General features: G+C 35.9%; 2 pseudogenes; both read right to left on the bottom strand.

Moving 5' to 3' along the window:
• Positions 1 to 10,466: 10,466 nt before the first annotated feature.
• On the bottom strand, positions 10,467 to 10,562 carry LOC149235755 (U6 spliceosomal RNA; annotated as a pseudogene).
• Positions 10,563 to 10,727: 165 nt separating this feature from the next.
• Positions 10,728 to 11,370, bottom strand: LOC149235754 (uncharacterized; annotated as a pseudogene).
• Between the last annotated feature and the right edge of the window lie 5,800 nt (positions 11,371 to 17,170).

Genomic DNA, 17,170 nt, shown 5'->3' with positions numbered 1-17,170 from the left:
TTAGGGTTTATTTCAAGTATCCTTGTCCATGTCATAATGTAAAAGACCCTTCTTGGGCTCTATTTGTCAGGAAAGAAATTTTTTATAATGTAAAATAGGTCTTTTAGGCCTCCTCCACCATGTCAGTCTCAATAGAGGAATTCGACCTCACAAACTCACTATATAAAGGCAACAACTCACCTCATTTGACACACTCACTCAACAAGTTCAAATTGCAATAGTTGGAAGCAAAAAATGTATGAAATTCAAGATGGAAGAAGGAAAGGGTTAGTTAAGGAGAACGAGGTCATTATCTAGCTAAGGAAGATGAAATTTTCCCTCTCTTATTTCACACATGCGAAGGAACTAAAGTTGTAGGAGGGCCAAAATAACAGTCTTGAAGTCGGGCCTAAATTTTGATGCAGTAAGGGTAAAAAATATGTCCTTGACGCAATATTGAAGTAGTGTTGATCCAATATTATTGCAGTCAATCTCTAAAGGTTGGAAGAATAGTTCAAGGGCTGGATTAGTGCTAGAGGAAGGCCTTTCGGTCTAAGGTCCTTATCTATCTCAATTTGAATCTACTAAAGGAAGAGGTTTTATTGGGTTTTAGCCCTGGCTGGGTGCCTACTTCTAGTGTCCCTGATCTTCTTGTTTTTACTTTGATGATTACTTTATGAGAATAAGATAAAGAAAGAACAAAATAAATTAATAAGAACATAACAACATCACTAGTAATTATCTACATAAGAAAATATGTTTGCCTTTCCAATTTTCTAACAGTGGAGATGTATTTTCACGTATTTAAATACATTGTGAATAGATATAACATGTTTTTTACTAGTGAGAATATTTTTTAGTTATTGTGATTACTTTCTTCAAATATATCAAGATGATTTAGATTAATCGTAACGGAATCTATATTTTGCACATTTGAATACTAACCAGAGATTTGCGTACTTGTTTAAGTATTTCATATTAACTTGTTTCATTAATTGTATAGTTGTAATATTTATTAAACCTTAAGGTGTTCCCCTATGAGAAGAACTCCCCTCCTGCCCTCCTGTCATAATTTGTGTCATTCAAAATTTTGTTAGACGATTTGATCATGCTCACCCATTCATTCGAATTTCATCGAAAGGTGATAGGTGGCAGTTGCGACTAACTCCCACAATTCCAAATTCCATGCCCATCCATTTCCCAATTACATGAATAACGTTCCAAATTTCCCATCCATCCATTTCCCAATTGCACGAACAATTGTTGCAGACACATGCCATGGCTTAGATGCATCTTGCAGAACTGGACTCTAATAGGGGAGAATTTTCAAGAGCGGAGAATCACCATTCAAACCAAATTCACCGAAGCAGAATGAAGCTCTAGAGTGTTTCAAACATGTCGAATGGTTTCGATTTCCGGGCACCTATACAGATCAGGATACTTGTTTTTCCTTACAACGAAGAGAGAGAACCACCATTCAAACCAAATTCACCGAAGAGGAACGAATATCTAGATGGTTTTGAAGATGTCAGGTGATTTCTTTAGAGTAATTCAATCCCCTTAGAATGTTGACTTGGAGACAACAAAGAATGCAACAACGGTGGCGGAAGTTACAGCGAAGGTTTATTTAAGAAATTCCTCATCGCATTCAAATCTAGAAGAAAAGAATGCAAAGGGGAGGAAGAACGGAGAATGGGTAAGCTAATTTTCTAATATCTTCGTTGATCACTCACAATCAACATTCGAGGTACTTCTTCTAAAATTTGCACACTAAAATGTTGGGCATAATTTAAGGAATAAAAGTTTTTGTGTGTTTTTGTGATATTAATTGCAGTTATTCATCTGTAGCCTTGATTTTGTCCCAATGTTTCTTGCAAATTGAATAAATGGAAACAAATCAAAAAGTCTTATTGGTTACTTACATGCACTTAAGGTAGCAGCAGAAATGAACCACTTAGTTTCCATGTGTTGATACTTTTCCTTAAGGAAATAATCATGTCTGCAACTTCCAACAAATTTATTCCATGTGTGTAGTGTGGGATGCTATTAGACATAGTCAGTATCTTAGATAATTATAGCACAGAGAAGTATTTTCAACGTGAAAAAACCCACAATCCCTTGTTCCAGGCAAACCCCATTTTCTACCTACCAACCAATTTGATATAGGTTGAAATAATGCTTAGAGTTGAGGAGATGAGATTTTAAAGTCTGCAAAAATGTTCACCAATGTTTCATCTTATGTATAAAGATATATTCGTCGATTCTATCTAGTGTGTGATGGATTTTAGGGTTATTTCATGCTTTCATAGTGACTCTCATATTAATATATCGACTAGAATATTTTAAATCCATCCATACCCTCAACAGTGAAAATGAATTTATGATGTGACTTACAGTTGCACTCAACCTTGTTAAAATATAAATAGACAAATGATTCGATTTAATAAGCTAGTTTCAAATATGTTTTTTATCAAATATTTATTTTTTATTTTAAATATTCTTATATACTAATAATATTACATATCATTGGTTTAGTGTTTTAATAAATTTTATCAAACTATATAGCATAATCCTCTACTTCTAGGAGTAGGGTGATCCGCTCTTCTATAATGTAAATAACCTTTCTATAACCTTTCACAGAAGAAATACCTATATGATGTGTCAGACCATCCCCTTAAATGAGAGTCCAATATAGTGGAGCCAATTTAATATATTTTTTTCCTTGCATACTTTTGATTTTATGGAAGACTTTAAGAATTGCAGAAGGAATTTAAAATACAAATTACAATCTCCATTGCAAAGCCTATGTAGATGTTATTCATATATTTCTTCCATTGATCATTGGACTTTTCTCCTAATGTAATACCTTCATTAAAAATAAAAATGAAAGGAAGAACTTTTTAAGCCAAATTAATACAGAAAACAAATTATTTTCATTGACCATAGACAGATAAATATTCATAAATAGGAAATGTTTTAAAGAATAGGAAGGTTTGACAAAGATATTCCTCTTCTGTAATGTATCTTACTGGGTAATCCCCTGCTTAGAAAGTGTTAGAGTTAGATAGTTTATGAGTAGTCGAATGTCTTCGAAAATAATTTTGCTATCATGGAAAAGGTCAAACTCACAAACATTTTTTTTGTCATGAGTTCGACCAACCACTACTTAGAAATTCATCATGAACTTGGTCATCACTTGTTCGTCAAAGTTTTAATCATTAATGGAAAGGGGTGTTTTCTTTTGAGAGTTGTCATTATAATTTTTGAGTTAGGTTTTTTAGGGTTTGTTAGAGTGGTTCACCTAAACATATGTTTACAGTCAAAGGGATGATGTCTAAAGCAGTATGGTCACAAATGTCACAATTTTTTCTCCCTCTTCTAATATCATTTATTTCCCTCATTTTCTATTCAATATTTTCTTACTTGGCCCTACTTATCATATTCCCTTATCCCCTTATTCTTTCAAACTTTTTTCCTATTCCTAAATATTCATGTTATCCCTTATCTCTATTATAGGCCTAAATTCCCTTTTATCCTAAGCCTAATCCCATTTAAAAACCATCATAGTGAATCATGTATGAATACTACCCATTTACCCTAAGTCTCGATCCCCTCTATCGCCTAATGGTCATCATTTCAAATCACATTCGCATGCCTCACATTCACTATGAGAATCTTCTAGCCCTGTTTTCTCTTCCCAAGTGTTGCCCAAATACTTTGTTTTAGCCACCATTTTGCAGAACAGTTTCCGACTACATGGACGATAATTTTGAAAACGGAAAGAGATTTTTATCAATCACAGAACAAAGAACAATAACCTCTTCCATATTTTTTACAGGTGTCACATATTAGGATATTGGATTGCATCTTCAAAGCCTATTTTTCGGACTACATAAATACTCTATTTTAGACATGGTTTTGTAGAGAAGTTTTTGAGGCTCTAATGAAGAATTTTAAGAAACAAAGAAAGGTTTCTATCAAAAGCACGTTCATTTACAAAAACCACTCTCATTTTCTATAAAGGTGTCACAGTTTGGGAATTAACGATGTCACTTGGAGTCCCATTTTTCATGATTTCCTGCTACCAAAATTCTGAAATTTGTTTTTGGAATTTGATTTGTAAATTCACATTTTTGGAAGGTTTGATGCATGATGGAAGTTATAAGGTGTTTGTGATGAATTCATGGATATTGTAATGCTTTTAGAGCAGCCTATAGTTCTATGGTGTTGATTTGTTGAAGCTTGATATCATATAAGAGGCAGTTTTGGAAAATGTGCTATGCATGTGTTCCGCGGGCCCTACCTACACACATGAACGTATATTGGGAGGAAGCCAACTATCAGGATTTGAAGCTATGAACGTGGAGAAGATGTGGAAACCAACTCAGATCTTCAACAACCATCCACGTGTCAGTTTTGAAAGGAAAAATCTCCCACATATTCGTTGCTCTCGGTCAGTGTCTAGCTATCCCTGCTTTTTCTATTTGATTTCATTCATGAAGATATAATCTTCAAAGATAAATTTGTTTTATTTAAACATTTGGCTTTTTATATTTAGTTGAATTCATCATGCTTTATGTTTTTTGGTTTTCATCCAAACAGGGAAAGAACTTGGAATAGCAAAAAGCTTACCTTTTTTAAGTTTTGTTTCGATCCACTACTGGATCGATCATGCAGCGAATGTAGACATTTATCATATTATGTTTAGTATATTTAAACCAGATACTACATATGGAAGTGGTTGTTGTTGGTTTCATTATTGTTGGGAAATTATTGTAGTTTTATGTTGTGACCTGTGTTAATGAGTATGGTTGGATGTTGAAGAGATTCCAGTTGAATTGCAGAGATATTTGTGGTATGAATGCTTCGGAAATGTTTCTTCTTTAGTTTATGTGTTATCCTCTTTGTGTTATCTTCTAAATCTGATTTGAAGGTGTATGGAACAGTTATGCTTGAATTCATTTCACATGCTCTTGTCTCACTGTTGGGGAAATTATATGTGTTATAATTCCAACATTAAATCATCAATCTGGGACTCATAAGCTTCAAGGCACAAGCACAGGTAATGCAAGATCAGAGTGTCTAATCTAAACTAGCATCATGAAATCTGAAATATATTCCTAAATTAAATACAAAATTCCTATTCCTAATTTGAAACTAATCCATTGATAAAAACATGCTCAAGCAATACCAATCACTATTCAAATGAAACTAACTCTAATTAATCATAAACCAAGCAATACAAATTACTATTCAAATGATTTTAATCTAAATGGAAATCTCAATCTAAATAATAAGATCTATTTAATCTAAGTACAAGAATCTTAAATCAATCAAGATTAATTTAAAATGATACCAAACTTATGTTAAATCTTAATTCCAATAAAATTCACTCTCATTCAAACGATCTTAAACTAAGGCAATGGAAAAACAAGACTTCAACTAATCTAATTCTCGGGATGCATAAAACAAATCAAATAAGCATTCAAACTAACCTCTATCATCACTCTGCAATTGCTTCAAAGGAAACTAAGTAAACCAAGATTCTAATTGACATGCTACAAAATAAGAAACTAGTATATCCTTAGATTACTTTAATCAAACTCAAGAAATCATTCAAACATAAGAAAATTGACTGATGGTTCTACCAATAACTAATTACAATTATAATGAATTTCAAAACTAAACTACAACTTCAAACAATGATTTAATGGTCCCGTTGCATTGCTTTCAAATACTTGATTGCCAAAACACAATGTTACAAGAAGTTATAGCAAATCAGTAAGGTACAGAATTGATTTCAATTCATATTTAAAATAAATAGAGTTATCGATCTCTTTTTTATTCAATTAAGAAGCACCTTTGAGTATTCCAATCATAAACTTGTAACAAAGGGGTTATTTATGTAATACAATTGTTGATCAAGACAATTCGTTAGTTTGCAACGAGTTGGAGATGAAGTATTTATTTAATTTCAAGAAAACAAATTACAGTCTTGAGTACATAATCGTAATTATGAGATCTAATTAACAAATGCTTTCAAAACAAAATCCTTTACACCTAGGTCTTAATTAATCATGCTACCCATAACCTATGGAATTTATAGGACTTGCTTCTAGGCGTTGGTGGGCCCTTGCCATTCCCAGAGAAAGTCTAGATTAATGCAATGTTCTTAAGAATAAAAAAAAATCATAATACTCACCGAAAATTCAAATGTTGAATCAAAAGTATATTAAGAATCAAGATTCAAATGATAAATACATCATCATCAAATGTCTGCTTATGAATTCAAACTCTCATGCAACAAAACTATTTAATAGGTCGTTCACTCAGCTCTTGCATGCAGCAAAACCATACAGACTCACCTCCTTGTACAACAAACTATGCATCTGTGTATTGTCATCATACATATCCATGCCTGAGGGAAAAACTTCCTCGTAGTAAAAATTACATGACAGTATTCTCCCTGATCAGATTTCTCATGCAGCAAAACCAATCAGATTCGTATCATTCTGCCCCCTTGTTGTTGCTTCCTACGTACAACTTTATACAATTCAATTATTCTAACAAATCATAGAGGTGGTTATGGCAAATAAAGCAAGGAGTGGATCAAGGCTTTGGATAGTAGAAAAGCGTTGGAGTTAAACTAAATAAGAATCTTTTGGAACATGCAATGAACTAGACTAATCGTGGTTGTCCCGTGTGGCTCACCCACAACCATTCAAATCTGAACCCGTTCAGGCCCAAAACCGTTCATCGTTCAACGATTTTATACTTAAGCAGAGTATTTCGGCACTGATTCTGTACTTAAGAATTGTTTTGACCTTAATTTCTTCTTGGTGATGAATTTTGACAAACGGTTTCTAGGTTAACTGAAAAATGGTATTTTGAACACAATCCAAGTCTCGGAATGTCGATATTCTTCTTCATTTTATGACAAAATGAGATTTTAAACTGTAGAAACTAGTTTAATTGACTCATGAAGAATTTAGATAATGGAACCCTACGGCAAATGCTCTTAGCAAAAACCGTAATTAGTAAATCATGACAAAATCATTTATAATCATAGAAAATTCAAGAAAACTAACGATAATTAACCACAAAGTGTAAGACGTGAATTGGCTAAAAGTTGTGGAATTACGATATGAAATGTGTTAAAAATGTCGGAATTTAGGTTATGAAATAGTGGTACTGTGTGATGGAAAAATGGGCATATTCGAGGCCTAACACTAGTTGTACCAAAATATTTCAGTTGCAAATGGAATATTTATACCTTTGAATATTTTTCCTTTTTCTTCTTGATAGTCATTCGTCCAAGTTGCAGTAATGAAATGTTATTTATTCTCCCATTTTAGATGAATGTCTTGATGTTCTTATTTCCACTATACTACAATTTATTTTTTTCATTCTAAAGTTGTACTAGTCGAGCCTTTGTATATGAAATTAGTTGGGAAATGCATAGGCATGATGTACCAGGGAGGTCATGATTACATGCATTAGTTTTCCTAGAATCTCCTACCACCACCAAACCAAAAAATTAAACATTTTCAGAACTGGTCTCTGTTAAAGATTATATTTCAAAGTTTTATCTCTGAACTTGCTTAGTGAGGGAGCCACCTCAGGTTGAAGAAGACTAGTCTATCAACCAAAAGAGGTATGTGGTTACCTCTAGGTTCCTCTCCTCAACCTGGAGGAATTACAGAGTGCTAACAGAAAGTGTTCCTTGAATATATGTTTAAAAGTGATCACTTAGGTAATGTATCTTGCTAAGTAATCCCCTCTTGAGAAAGTGTTCCTTGTATATATGATCAAAAGGGATCACTTAGATGTGGTTAGATGTAGATCCAATGGAAATAAGGTTGAATTGTGAACCTAAATTCGTTATTGTATCTACCAAATAGTAAGTGTGAATCCTCAAATATTTAAAAGAGTCTTAATATCCTTGTTCCTAGAAGTTGCTTTGAACTCCCCTGCATTGTTTGCCTTTAAACAAAAACTGAGGTTTCCTTTAGCTAATAAATCATGTGAATCTAAGAGAAAAAGTACTAGTCCTAGGATCCCAATTTAGCCTCAGCCTCTACATCAAAAGAAAAATCCATGTTTTTGACTTATCAATCACCAAATCCCCCACCGTTCTTTCAGTTGTCGCCTTTTATGAGGTGTGAAAAGAAGCTAGTAGAGGCATAACTTGTACAATAATTTAGAAAGGTTGATGTCAGTGGTTTTGATTTGAAATAGAAATCGAATTTTCTAAATTCAGGTAACAACTGATCTATGGAGCTTGAAAAAAAGAGACCTACAAATTAGTAAGGAAACTGAAACAAAGAGACCTACGAATCAGTAAGGACACTAAAAATATCTCACTCTTTGCCTTATTAATTCTGGTGCCAACAATCTTCTCTTTCTTATAATTCCAATGGAGTACCCTCTATAGGGATTATTTGGCATGTTTGAATCAAATGATCATCTGTAGAAGTATAATTTGAAGCCCATATTTTGACAGAGTTGTCTAGTATATCCCTACTGTCATTATGCCCTGCAAGGTTCTAGTAGGCATGAGTGGTTGAGCTCACAATTTGTGGCCTTGTTTCTTGGTATTTCCAAATAATCAAGTCTGAGTTCCATGTCTCCACTTATTGTATGCGTCACTGATACATTTAGCTCACCAAGTAAACCTGCTTGTTATGTTTTAACAAACATAAAATATTTATGATTTACTATAGACAACATATCTTTCAACAATGTGAACTAACACATACCTCTATAAAACTTTACAATGACCAATAATTAAGGAATAGGTTACTTGTGTAGCAAATATCCCGTACTTTTAGGTGAATTTTCTGGTCAGATTTGTGATGGATTAGTGAAATTACCAATTTTGCTCATTGCAATTGTAGTTAGAAGGTGTGAATCTAATGAAAGTAAGATCTATAAATCCATTTACAATACTAGAATTTGAAAAGTTAAATTTATAAAAATTATGGTATTCCCTCCCAGACTGTTAATGTAGCAAACAAGAAGACTAATTTATTAATTGTTCATGTGGCATTTGACAATTATCACAGTTGCAACTTCCATCAAGTTTATTCCATGCATGCAGTACAAGATGCTACTAGACATAATCAATATCTCATATCAGCATAGCACATATAAGTATTTTCAACCTGAAAACCCACAATCCCCTATTTCAGCCAAACCCCATTTTCTACCTACCAACCAATTTGATAGAGGTAGAAATAACACTCAGAGGCGGGGAGATGAGATTTTAGAGTCTGCATAAATGTTGACCAATGTTTCATCATATGTATAAATATATAATCACTGGTTCTATCTGGTTCATGATGGGTTCTAGGGTTATTTCATGTTTTCATAATGACTCTCATATTGATATCTAGACTTGAATATTTTAAACCCATCCATACGCTTCATAGTGAAAATGAATTTATGGGGTGACTTGAAGCTGCACTCAACCTTGTTAAAATCTAAATAGACGGGTGGTTCCTTTTGATATGACAGTTTCAAATATATTTATTACATTCAAATGAAAAATGTAATTTATTAATAACTTATACCAAGAGTTTTTGAAAAGTTTTATTAAGAGGGTCTATATAAATTTATTTAAAATAGTCATGAAGGTTATGTCATCAGAAAAATAATTTTATAATTCTGTGTGTGTGCTTCCAAAGCCATAATGCACGTGAAGAGAATTTGGAAAGAATAATTTTCCATGTTTTGAACTTGGATAAAGCTATCATCCATATTAGAAGCAAATGAAAGCAGGGAAAACCGTTTAATATGGAATCTTGATCCCAAAAGGAAACTGAATTTCCATTCTGTCAGACAATAAGTTTATAGAAATCAAGTCTGACAACAACAAAGGTGTTGCAACAACGAAAAGTGACTTTGTGACAGAGGGTGATTTGCACATTGTCCTATCACATATACAGAGACAGTGTTTACCAGTCCTCTTTCTGGATTGTCTTAGTATAATGTAAGGGAACAACTCTTCTGACCCAATGTAATGTGACTTGGAATCTGGAAAAACAGTTACATTTTAACCTTAACCAACTTGCTTTCAACTATAGAGAGATATTCCAAACTGAGCAGGTCCCTTGTCAACTATCTAAATCTAGCATGGAGAGATAAGGGGCAATCTCGCTACCTCTTTTTCCTAAGTGAATGATAGAAATCATGATTCTAACAATAAATTCCGCAGTTTTGGATTATTTTCAATTTAATATTGTGTACTACATACCTCCAAATATTTCCCACCTCGCTTTGAAATCATCCCTATATACTATCTTAATCTGTCAATATCAGAGAACTGTCATATTGCTAATATCAGGGAACCATCATATTGATTAAGATACAGCTAAAGACAAATTCCCAAATGCTAATTGAAAAATTAAAACCAAATAAATTACCAAGCGCTAATCAGAAAATGAAGTCCAAATTGCCTGCCATGAGCTTTTTTTTCAGAGAAAGGTGTAAATTTGGACCATTTCTCGATTTGTGCATGTCATCCTTGCGCAGGGGCCATGCAAATCTTCTCTGTATCGTTCCAATTTTATCGGATGTTGAGCTTCCATTTTATGTAAATCACAGTCCCCTGTAAAAAGTTTAGCGAGAAAGAACAGAGCACATATGCACATTTATGAATATCCATTCCTCTGAGATTTCTCTGATTACTGTACTTAGAATGGAAATAGACGTATTATAAAACAAAAAAACCTCTTACGAGTCACTATCTATTTATCTACTGAGAACTTGTAGAGCATGGTTTGCCTGTAGATGTGGCCGGGTTGGACAATGACAGAGGGGAAATTAGGCTGATTCACTGCATTGGGGAAACCCTGAGTCTCGAAGCACAGTGCTGTGTGTGGCTTGTACATGAAGCCTCCTTTGCCCACTGTGTCTTTCAGATTATTACTGGTATAGAACTGCATCGCTGGAGCAGTGGACCACACCTCCATCACCCTGCGACTCCAAGGATCCTTCATCCTCGCAGCAATCCTCAGCCCATTCTTCAACTTGGGTCCGTCCAGAACATAATTGTTATCGAACCCAGGGGGCCTCTGCCTACTCTTCACTTTATTAATTCTGGTGCCAACAATCGTCTCTTTCCTGAAGTCCAACGGAGTTCCCTCCACAGGCAATATCTGGCCTGTTGGAATCAGATGATCATCTGTGGGAGTATAATGTGAAGCCCATATTTTGACAGCATTGTCCAGTATATCCCTACTGCTGTTATGCCCTGCAAGGTTCCAGTAAGCATGAGTGGTTAAGCTCACAGGCGTAGCTTTGTTCCTCGGTATTGCCTCATAATCAAGTCTCAGCTCCATGTCTCCACTTATTGTATAAGTCACTGATACATCCAGGTCACCAGGAAAACATGTAAGTTATGTTTTAACAGGAAACAAAGTTTTATGATTAGCTATTGGAAATATATATTTTTGTTGACAGTGTTGGACCCGCCAACATTCAGGGATCTCCCCGATATGAAGTCCCAATCAGACCTCACACCATTTGGTGGAGGAGTCCCATCCGGTATAAAGGCCCATTGGCTAAATCTTTAAAGATTTTCATTGGCTCTAGTTGTCAACACAAAAGAGCGATGCAATGGTGTCTTCGAAAATCAAGGGCTATGTGTTTGATGAGTGTGTAGTGCAACTATTTCGAGGTTCTTCTAATGCAAAAGGGTTAAGAATAGTGAGCCTCTAAGTGAGAGGTAATATTACCACCCAGGAAGAGACACAAATGAATCAGAATGACTCATCTAACATCTAACGGAATAGTCCACAGTGGATGTGACAGTTGTTACAACTGACAAATAAAGAAAGATCCATATAACATCCAGCGGAATATTCCATAACAAATGTGATGGTCATTACAATAAACAAGCAAGAAATGATCTATCCAATATCCCGTGGAATAGTCCACAATGATGGGACAACGTTAACAACCATTACAGCACATTCTCAATAAGATAAGCACTAAAATAGCCAAAATAGTTCAACTATTTTAGTACATGTGAAAGCAAGCATTAAGTACAAACATCCACATAATAGTCTTACAAACATTCATAGTCGATGCATGAAGAACATGTTGGCTTTAAAAGGCTTATGTTATTAAAAAAAACTTCTAGGACACCTTTTTACATTGTACATCACTAGCCCCAATAGTGGGACACTGGAGCCACTCCTTTCTCCTCAAAGAACTAGTTGATCTCTCTAATGCTTTGCGGGAGGAGCCAAGGTGAAAAATCATTTTCTCATACAATGAGGGGGTATATATAACCAAGGGGTGGTACTTCCACCTAGTGACTCTTTGACTACCATCATGATTGTTCAACTTCCTATGAATTTTCAACTTACATGACTCTTCATAATCATGTGTCCTTTGGACTTCCACTTTACAATATATTTGATTACAATATACATGGTCCACACTAGTGATGTGGCATATCACAACTCATGAGATGACTTGACATGACTCTGGTGACATGCATTGTCTTGATGATGTGGAAATGTCAAGCCAATGTTGTTGTTGAGTGTTAGATGTGTTCATAGATATGCTTTCTCTTCTCCTCTGCATAGCTTGGTGATGCAGGGTCTTCAATGATCTTCAATCTTGGAAGGTGGTTGCAAACTTGTGTCCCCTTTTCTTGCACTTGATAGGTCTACTCATAATTTCAGCTACAAGTGTGTCTTTAGGCATGCTTCCCTCCTTCTCTTCATTCTTTATCATCTTGCCATGACATTGATAATGTGCATATTCCTACAATTCACTCATGACAGGATGAAATCAATCTGAAAACTCCCTAGTCTAAGATGATGCATTATTATCCATGAATTAAGCTTGAGACAAGTGACAGACTAGGAGAAAAGGCTTAGTGACTGTGCATTGTGTAGTTCTAGCTGTCAGGGAGATAGCTTGATCACTGAGACTTCACAGAGTGTAGCTTAGGCTTGACTAAGGAACGTTTGTGCACAGTCCTCACTAAGAGGAAAAATTGTGCAGTGCCCACTGAGGGACATAATTGCACAGTTCACACAAGCAGTGGTTGTTGCGGGATGATGCCTTGGGAGGATACACTGCACAGTTTCAAGAGGAAAGGGGGACTTAGAAGTTGAGAGGCCTAAAAGGTAAATATGTGCAGTTTCTAAAGGTAGTGAGCTCCAACTGGGGAAGGGCACTTGAAGAAGAATGTGCGTAGTTTTGGAGGCCAAGGGATTTTTGGCTCTCTACGCATTGCACAGTTCTAGTAGGAAAGGGAAAATCTTGAGGGTTAAAGGTGTGAAGTGTGCAGTTCAAGGTAGACTGGGACGCAGAACTGCATAATTTTGGAGGTCAAGGGAGGTTGTTGGGCTCTGGAATTTCATAGAACAGCAACCCTGGAGGTTACTGACTACACACTATGCAGTTCCAAGTAGCAAGGTGACATCCACGAGGGATGAGATTGCACAGTGTGCAGCTTAGTTAGGTCTTGGTGAAGCCAAGTTGTCCAGTTGGGAAGGTCTCCCTAACATGGCTAGGTGTGGGAAGCGAGTTGGACTTGTGATGAACTTGAACTGTGATCACACACTTAGCATATTTTGACAACACGACAACATAGATCATCGAAACAAAAAAACAAAGCATTCCCCTCTGTCTAGCTACCTCATGACAAGACACGACAAGTGCAACACTTAAGATAGACTTGAGGACAACCGTGACAACACTTGTACAACAAAGCTCTAGACCTTGTGTGTGAGTGTGACGAATGTTAACATGGTTAGTATGGTTAGGATAACTCATTTACACAAATACCGACCTTCAAAACCACCAGAAAAGGCTCACAAACATTACATAATGGTCAAACATGTCAAAAGATGACAAGTAATCCAACAATAAAAAGGGGCCAAATAACTTCATGATAGCTCATGGCATGAGCTTGAGTGTTTGTCACAATCAAGGAAAAGACTAAGGAAGGCTCTGAAATTTGAGTGCAAGCCAAAATTTTGGAGGGTGTTGCAGTAGCTATAACACTTGTTGATGCACTGGTTGAACCCTAGCATTTCTGTCTTGGTTAGTTTCTTTTGTGCAAGGCCTTGGTTCCTCAAGGGGTATTGATTCTTCATGTAGATCACTTTGGCCTTCTAACTTACCCCATGCACAGACATGGACCCCTTACCATTTCATTATATGTATGTATATGTATACGGGTGTAAATATCACCATGAGCTAAGTTATAAAGCTCCAATAAACGGTATGGGTGTCATGTTATTATGGTTGTTATATTGTCATGTTGTCATGATGTTTTGCTTTTGAGCAGGTATTTCATTGTAAATATTACAACGAGCTAAGTTAAAAAACTCCATGGCAATGTGTTTTCTTTTCAGCGGTTTTTCTGAGGCCTTGGTGTGGTTTAACACTGAGGTCATTTTTCCCCGAGGGGGAGGGTTCTGTAATAGCCCTGGTGAAATTTCATGTAATAAAAGTTAATAAAGGAAAAATAAGACCATGGTTAAGGGACACTCATTCCAAGCTGAATGTTGGGCAAAGACATCCTAGTATGCATCACTGGTTGTGTGTTTGGCTAAGGAAAATTGGCAAAGCCATTAAAAGCCAAAAATCCATTTTTGACACATTTATTTTTGAAAATAAAGGAAAATAGGAGAAAAGTAAGGTGAAAGGTCACATGTTGCATGTGAGGAGGAGATTGAAGGAAAATAATGGAAAATGAAGAAAATAAAGGCCTCATTAATAAAAAGGTTTCTGAGGATTAGTTGGTAACCTTTTGTCAGTTCAATTTCTAAGCTCTCTCACTATTCTCTCTCTCTCTCTCACTCTTGGTCACTTAGAGTTTTCTTTGAGCACTCTAGTTTTGGATCAAGGAAGGAAAAGCAAGCAAAGGGAAAGGAAGGACAAAAAAGGGTCAAGGAAGAAGAGCAGGATCAGGCAACTTCAGCAGGAATACTTGCAGGTAACCTTTTGCATGTGTGATTTCCTAGCTAGTTTGGACATGCATAGATTTGCATGTTGGTGTATAGTTCTCTTATTGTCAGTGGCATAGTTTTGTCAAGTTATGACAATGGTTTTTAGCCTAGCCTTTCCTTTTTCCATATGCCATGGTATGTTGGGATTTTTATCTTGGTTTTGAGCTTTGGTTTGTCGGATGAATTTTGGAATCTAAGGCGGAGGTGGTCTCATGTTTCATTCCTAAAGGCCTAGGAATCACTTGACTGGTTTTGGAGGGATACACGGTAAAGCCTAAGGGCGAAATCTTAGTTTAGGGCCTAGTGATCCAGGTTTGGACTGTGGTAAATCCTAAGAGATTAATCTCGTTTAGGGCCTAGTGATCTGGGATAGAATTGTGGTAAAGCCTGAGAGACAAGGAGATGGAAAACTCCTCTAGGACAGCGATGGATTCCGGATGGCATTCCAAGTTCGGTTTGGTTGTGATCGGAGCATTGGTTTTGGTGTGATCATGATTTGGTGAGGGTGGAGGTGGTTTAAATTCTAGATTCCCTTGGTTTTTCTTAGATTGGTTTTCCTATGAGATCCCATATTCATGCTTGGAATATGGCACGAGGGTGACTGGCTAAAAGAGAGATTTGATTCAGCCATGTCTATGGTCGGGTGGTACGTGGAAGTCCTGAACCTAGTCGGATTTGCCTCTAATTAATAAAATCTAAGTTCTCTTACTTTTGTACAAGTTTATATGTGGATTTAATGCTTGTCATATCTCTAATATTTATATGTTTTTATGCTAGTTATAAGCATGGTTAAATGACTAGTTCATGTCATGGTTATTTCATGTATTTACTTGTAATTATTAAATGGATGGATACAAGACCTAATTGATGATATAATAGCTCAATGGAGAAGGAGGTGATCCTTTTGGTTATGTTTCATAAGTTATTTTAGTCATTTATGCTGTGTCTTGTATCCTAGACCAGTAGGTTGCATTGATGTCAAGTGTTTTACAGAATGTCATTCCCATTTGGGAACCTCAGGCCTAGTCTTGAGGTTTATTTTTTATTTATCGGAATCGTTATCATGTATTTGATGGATTTTGAAAGTTGTAGCAAGTTCCGGGCGGAGGCCAATATTCTAGGCTTGAAAAGTGGCTCAAATCTCAAGGTTGCTGGCACAGGTCTGCTTAGAAAAGTCCATAGTCATTGGCACATAGGCCTATGAGAGCGACTTTGAGTTATTGGACATTGTCATGCCTATAGCATGAGTGCAACCAAGGGTTAAAAGGCTTAAATCATCAATGGGACTTAGGGATAGGATATCTGAGTGGCTGACATGTCTCCTGAGGGTGTTGTTGTTGATGTGGATGAGTTTGTTTGATATGTTTCATCGGTTGCATTTCCTTAAGGTCACCAAGGAAGTTGAATCCCTTATAGTAGCCTCTCTCTTCGCACATTTACCCCAGTTGGCAGGTTGCTTCGGTGGACCTGGGAGGAGGGGGTGTTACATATTGGTATCAGAGTGTGGTTATGCTCTCCTTAGGTGAAGGTGCTTGGTCATGCATGCATGCTAGTTGCATGTGTGCCTCTTACACCTGCATTCCATGTGCTTGTTGAATTGCATCATGTTTATCATGATTGCAGTAAGGTTGTCATTAGGAACTTGGTGTGATTTTGTGGGATGCATCGTCGGAAGTATATGATTGGTTATATGATTATATGCATCTTGAATACATCCTTGTATGTTAGGTTGCATGCTTGTATGTTTTTATTACATGTATCCGTCTTGTAGGTTGATTACAAGAATTGATCACTTATGCTCGACTACATGCGTTCATATGTATGTGTAGTCGATTAGGCATTGCTTATGCATGTTGTAGTTAAATGTGGAAATCGGTGCAATGGAGTAATGGTTGTTGTCATGCATGAGATCATAGCATGCATTGTTGATATGGCCTTACATTGATGGTTGGACCCTAACTAGAATGATATTTATGTGTTGATGCACTTCTTTAATATATATATATATATATATATATATATATATAGATTATATATATATGTTGTTATGATAATGTTATACATGTATCGTGTTGATTTGATGATCTTGCAGACAAGGTATCCTCCCCAAATTATGCTAAGGTACATTGGTTTATTGTGATTTGGTTTAGCTGACATAGTATGCCTTGCAAGAAAGAGATCATATGGCTAGCAAGGTGGTAGACTACATAGAA

The sequence above is a fragment of the Pinus tabuliformis genome, chromosome 8 (genome assembly GCF_031772625.1).
Source record: "Pinus tabuliformis cultivar Carrire ecotype Pingquan chromosome 8, CPIR1, whole genome shotgun sequence".
Classification (NCBI taxonomy): domain Eukaryota; kingdom Viridiplantae; phylum Streptophyta; class Pinopsida; order Pinales; family Pinaceae; genus Pinus; species Pinus tabuliformis.
This window is presented reverse-complemented; position numbering and strand designations above follow the sequence as displayed.